General features: G+C 36.8%; 1 pseudogene across 1 annotated transcript; it reads right to left on the bottom strand.

Annotated features, from left to right (window-relative positions):
- Positions 1 to 1,942: 1,942 nt before the first annotated feature.
- Positions 1,943 to 2,681, bottom strand: LOC308649431 (microtubule-associated protein RP/EB family member 1-like; annotated as a pseudogene). The gene has a single exon. The product of its transcript is annotated as a microtubule-associated protein RP/EB family member 1-like (transcript).
- Positions 2,682 to 6,641: the final 3,960 nt, after the last annotated feature.

Here is a 6,641-nt window from a genome sequence, read left to right as displayed (position 1 = left end):
TTCATGATTAGTGGTGTTGACTATTTAAAAAAAATCACTGGCCATTTGCATGTCTCAAGAGAAATGTCTATTCAAATTATTTGCCAATTTTCAATCATCAATTATTTTCTTGCTATTGGATTGTTTGCATTCTTTATTGTTTTTCATATTAATCTCTTATCAAATGTATGGTTTGCAAATATTTTCTCCTGTTTGATAGGTTGTCTCTTCATTTTGTTGTTTGTCTCATTTGCTGAGCAGAGAACGTTTTTTAAAATATAGAATTTTATTTAGAAACTGTTTAAAAGTAGGAAAAAACCCTGTAAAGAAAGACCAGTTGGAAAATGGGTTTCAGACAAAATGGAATTTTCGGGCAACAAAAGCCTAAAAGGCCACAAAAGAGAAATAGCACCACTGTCATTTGAACAATGGCTAGTTATTTGCATTTTTTGGCATTGTTAATCAATGAGTCTGGGTTTTCCCCTGAATTCCACACACAGCATGCACAACATAGCAATTTTATCGTAAAATACCTGTTTTCTACACGCATTAGGATAAGCTACCACCATAAACAAATCAATACGAACACACTAGGGGTTGAACAATCTCAGTTGTGGGTAACATACATTTTGCAAAATTCTGCCAAACAAGGGACTGAATAGGCCATAGGCAATGAAAATAAAGGAGTTAAGGAATGAAATATTTTAAATATTAATTCAGATATGGTACTGCATTTTCTGCAAAAGAAATTAACATTTAGTAACACACTAGTGCATTTTATCTCCAAAGAGCTTAGTGCACTGGCAAAGTATACTGATAACAGTGGAGAGCCAGGGACAGCAGATATGGAAAACATCCCGCCTTATAGATCCCAAGATAACTGTGGCCTTCACTGATCACTTCCTTTGCTAGAGGTCCACCAAGAGCTTGCAGCATGATCATCTGCCTGCTGTACTTCCAATGCTGCGCAGCAAACTTAAGGAGCCAAAGAGGAGTCCCCACGGGGCAAGGGTAACAGAGAAGAGAAATATGTTAAATGTGAACTTAAGAAGTAAAACAGGACAGAACCCTCATCCAAATCCCAGAGATGTGGGCAATTCTCCAAAAGTAGTTATTAGTTTAAAAAACTGGACACACCTTATTTTTCTCAATACATAAAAAATTCAGGAATAAATGGAAAAACCATCAGAGAAACACTCAATGAAACACTCTTCACCTCAAACATCTCAGGGCTGAACTAACTTCTATTCATCCAGGCATCAAGCTGTTTGCTTTTAGCAGGGATGCAATTGGTCAATGATACCAAATGGCTTTACAGAGCAATTTCTTAAACTTTCCTTTTGGGATTAAAGCCTAGGCCTGTAGGGATTTAGGCAACCCTGTAAGGCCTATGACAGCAGGTTCCAAAGGTTCTGAGGTCTGGACCTTCCTTCCCAGATACAATGCCAGACACATAAAATCTACAGTCATGTTACATTTTATATTTTGAAATATGGAAACATATTTTAAATACTCTTAAGGCATTTATTTATTAAAATGTTCTCTGCCAAGACTTCACATTAGCTTAAAACTCAATTCAGACTTTACTGAAGCCACCACTTCAGTGTATTACATAAAAATACCTTCTTTAGCAATCCATGTGACCAGCATCCACAGGGTAAGCCCCATGGTGAGCCTCTTTGTTCCCCAGGTGAAGGAAGTAGAAATAATACTGCTCTGCTACAAGGTAAAAGCTCCTAACTCGAACTTATTGGGAAAGGAGCAAAACATTTGCAAAGTACACTTTTAAAAAGAGGTACTTTTTGCTTATGAAAAGAAATCAGTGAATCCTCTAAAAATAACTGTATTTTACAGTTAAGCACATGATTTAGAGTGAAGAATTCGGATGTTGCTCTGCTGGTCCAGGCTGTTAATGGTCTTCTTGTTCCTCCTGTGGACCCCCTTCATTAGGTATCACAAAGCTTTAGACAATGTCTACAATCCTCTGCAATACAGTGTCATTCTCCCCCTCATTCTCCTGGCAAATCAATTCAATGTTACTTAGCTTTCCAAGTAGAAATCTCTTTCCTTCTCCAAGACTTTAACAGTAAGTTTCAATACGTTGACCTGCTATATCCATTCTGCTGCTTCATCATGCCCAATGCCCACACTAGGATTCTTTCGAACCACCCCTGGGCCAGCCATAGGAGTCGAAGTAGTTGTTTGTATTGAAATGGGTCTCTGTGGAGCTGCACTGCTTAAGCTGAGAGGTTTCTTCAGTTTATTCAGAGCTGGAGCAACAAGGATGGGAGCAACTGCAGTTCCTTGACCTTGTCTGGCAGCTACAGGGTCATAGTCTTTTCCATCATAGTCTACCTCAAAAAACTTCTTGAAATACTGCACAAACTCAAAATTATCTTGAAATTTTTCTTTTACTAATTTATCCACAGGAATTATTTTGTCAGGTCCCATCCTCTTAAAACCTGCATATAGTATTTTGAAGTTCTGGATATATTCATGTTCTAGCTTAGCTTGGAATTTCACTTTCTTAGGGCAACAGAGCCCAAGAATAGCATATACATAAACTGACAATAAGCAGCTTCTTAGCACAGCGGTTCACTCTTTGTCAGATTCAACTGCAGAGACTCATTGATCCAGGCCAAGGTGTCAGGTCGACTTAGGTTATCACTGGTGACTGACATTGGGTGTCCATTCACGGCCATCTTTGGCTCTCGGTGGAACCGTGTCCACTGTCCACGCCTGGCTCCATGGTCTTCCTCTAGTTCAACCTCCTTACCCCTGCCCTGCAGAAGAACTATTTTAAGTGATGCACTCTCATTTGTCTGACTTTACTTTTGTTGCCTGTATTTTGGGGTCATGTCCAAAAACTCATTGCCCAAACCAATGTCATGCAACTTTCCCCATATGCTTTCTTTTAGTGTTATTTTTACACTCTATATTCTTGCATCTCCTTGAGTCTCAGTCTTTGACTCGCTGAGCTTGAGTATTCCTTCTTTCTGATACTCAAGCCTTCCACAAGAGTGAAAGCTAAATTGGAGACAACCAAACACATCTTTAAAATAATCTTATAAGCTGTGTACAGTGGTGCATGCCTGTAATCACAGTGATTTGGTAGGCTGAGGCAGGAGGATCACAAGTTTGAGGCCAGCCTCAGCCACTTAGCAACACCCTGTCTCAAAATTCAAAATAATAATAATAAAAAGAACTGGGAAGGTAGCTAAGTGTTAGAGTACCCCTGGGTTCAATCCCCCATACCTAATATCAATATTAATAATAAAATTTATGAAAATGTTCAAATGGAATTAAAGAGTTAAAATAAAAACAAGTAAACTTGCAAATTACATAGTCTTTGAATTGACTTTTAGTTAATTGATCTACAGTGAATTCATGAATTGAGGAAGGCCAGACAATGAGATAAAGGAGGTATAGTTTTTAGGCAAACGTAACAATTGATTTCATGAGACTCTTTTTGTCAATCCTCTGTTAAAAACCCCATAATTTAACTGAGTGAAAGCGATTTTGAAAAAAAAAATACTAACAAGCATGTAAAGTTACAATCATCCATTCCATAATATGTGCAGTTATGGAAGTGCATTGCTTTCCATTGTCTGATATGATCTATTGACAGCTGTAGTTTCGGACTTGGGTGTATCGGGACTCCTTTGAAAGTCTGATGAAAGTCAAAGAAGATCGGGAAACAGCAGGCTCCCAGTATTCAACTGGGACACATCATGATTGCATACCAGCTGGCAGCTGATTAGACTGGTCAGGCACATATTTCCATTGAATTGAAATATTTTAAATAACAGTTCTGTGTTATTGGCACCCAGTTTTGTATAAAGTGTCAAGAAGTTCTTGATCTCCTGCCAAATAGTTTCCTGGACCAATAAAGCGGGAGGGCCTCAAGGTAAGAGCCTGAAATTCAGAGTCTAAGGTGGGTGGACTTCTTTTCTTTCAAGTCATTTTCCATAAACATCAATTTTCAGATCCAATTGTCCATTATTTTTGTTTTATTTATCTCAGGTGAGGACCAGATACAATTAGGGATGGCTCCTGTACATCTCAATCTCTATTTAATCAAGTTTTGGCTGTATTTCCAGCTTTAAGTATAATTCACTTACCTTGATTCTGAAAGCTCTTCTGAGACTTGAGTCCTTGACATCCTGCAGATTTTCTTAGTATTAAACCTTGCACAGAATCTCTTATGTAGATTGTTTTACACTAGTCCCTTGCTTCTCAGAGAGTGGTTTATGGACCAGCAGCATTAGAATCACCTGGGAGTTTGTTTGAAATTCAGAATTCATTCCTACTAAGCCAGAATCTGCATTTTAACAAGATCCCAAGGTCATCTGCATGCTTTTAAAGTTTGAGAAGTGATTCTTTAGTAAAGATTACTCTGATTTCTTCAGCAAGATTGAGGTTGCCCAAGTCACAGAGAAAAGTTAGTGACACACTTTGTACAAGGTGCCAAGTTCCCCAACTATAAATTTAATTGTCTTTCCTAGTGAATCTGTTTGTAAAATTAACTAAGATTCTCTGATGAGTTAGCTTTTTAGGTAAAAATTTGTTCTTGGGATTGACTTTGGAGCAACGTATATACCCTGCTCTCTCTTACCAACTATCCCCTTGAAATATTGCACCAGAATTCTGCAGTTTTCTGTTCAGAAAGAATAGAAGTAACTGAAAATGTACAAAGGCTCCTCCCCTTTGTAAGCTTCAGAAGCTTTATCTCTAGAGTTGATTGTCAGACAAAATACAAGACATCCAATTTAATTTGGATATCAGATAAACAGTATAAGTTGTGTCCTGAATATTGCTGCAGACATATGTATATTAAATATTTACTGACAATGTTTATTCATTCATAAATATAATTCATTGTTTATATAAAGTTTACATTTGTTGGGCAACCTATATTTTTATTTGCTATTTGCTTAAGTAAATCTAATTAATGAAAAACCCCAAAATTAATTTGGATATCAGTACTTTCTGGTTTTGATTTTTTTTTTTTTTTGCACTGATTTGAACCAAGGGCTTAATGAATGCTAGACAAGTGTACTACTACTAAACCATCCTGTACATTGATATACATAAAACATAATTGAAATTCCTGAGATCACTTTGTTGGTGGGGGGACAGCTAAATACCGTCCTACCAAATTGATGAGTAAAGCAAATGGAAGAGACTTTGATTTTGAATTAATATGAGCCTTGCTTTTAAAATGAGTGTACCCTTGCTGTAATACATCCAATAGCAGTTCAAATCTCAAGTCAATTGCACTCATGTTGGAAAACCAGGTATGCTACCAGGCAATTAGCTGTTGACAGCTGCTAAATTCAGTAGAGAATTTTGCAGCTATACCCTTTGAGATGTTAAATTCTAGTAGCCTTGACTGCACAGTTGTAGAGAGTAGGATTACTCCAACATATTACAATCAACTGTCCTGTAGAAGATACACCTGTGACTCTTTAGGCACAAGAAATAGGAAAATGGTTGTTAATTCTGCCTTACAAATCAACCAAATTAAATTTGACAAGTATTCCAAAAATACATAATTTTCCAGGTAACCAGTTTCTTGAGCAGCTTAGATGATATGAAAAGTATTAAACTGGATGGTAATTAATTCCTTGGGTAACTTATTCCTTAGACTAGCTTGGGCTATGAAGAGCTCCTGGGTAATTGTAAAGTGAATTATGCCAGAGCAGTGTTTCACATCAGCAGATTTTTTTCATATATAAAATTAAATGCTATAAGCAAACTGTTAAAGAGACTAATTATTTCAGTATACTACATTTTGCATCATCTAAATATGGGAAAGTTTTGTTGTACTATATGGCAGAATTGAATACTCAATTGAGAAATTCATACTTCTCTATATATTTCCCTTTAAGAATTATTTCCTTTGGTTATTTCAATATAATTATTTTCATTGAAAAAAATTCACTTTTGTGATTGCTTTTGTTTTTATAAACCCTTTAATATGGAAAATATCAAGCAATCACAGAGGCAGAGATTCAGATAATAAATTCACATGTAGATATAGCCCATTTTCATACTGTTTGCTCTATGTTTTAATTTCCTCTCCCCATGTAGGATTATTTTGAAATAGTCTCAGATATCACATTTTACTTCCATTTAATTTCATAATGTCTGAAAGACAAGAATTTTCCTATGAAAACATATGCCACTTGTTGGGGCAGACCCCAAATGGCTGTAGTTAGGCTCCCTCGCAGACTTCTGGTTTGGTTTTTAGTGTGTAGCCAGGGCTGGGAACCAGCTCTTATGGTTAGTCAAGGTCAGAAACACTCTGATTCAGCTTATATATTCAAGGCCATAAACATGAACTTGTGAGCATGCACCCACTGATGCAACCTGTTGGCAGTGTGCCTTTTTTGTTTGGTCTGCATATAAAAAGAGCCTATAGAAAAGAAGTGTGGGCTAACAGTGGGCTAAGTGACTGTTGCCACCTCTGAATAAAGCATCTCTACTATCCTAACTGCATCTTGCATCTTCTTCCATCTGCTGAACTCCAAATGTTTCCTGGGTCTGAGCCCTGCGTGATACCATTACATTATCATCACAAACAATAACTCTTTAATGACAAATAGGGGTCATATTTCCTGTTTTTATTTATTTATAAATGCTAATTTTGTTTTTGCAGT

Source organism: Spermophilus citellus (assembly GCF_964194105.1).
Source record: "Spermophilus citellus genome assembly, chromosome: 5".
NCBI classification, from domain to species: domain Eukaryota; kingdom Metazoa; phylum Chordata; class Mammalia; order Rodentia; family Sciuridae; genus Spermophilus; species Spermophilus citellus.
The sequence above is the reverse complement of the archived record's forward strand: the minus strand, read 5'-3'. Positions and strand labels throughout refer to the sequence as shown.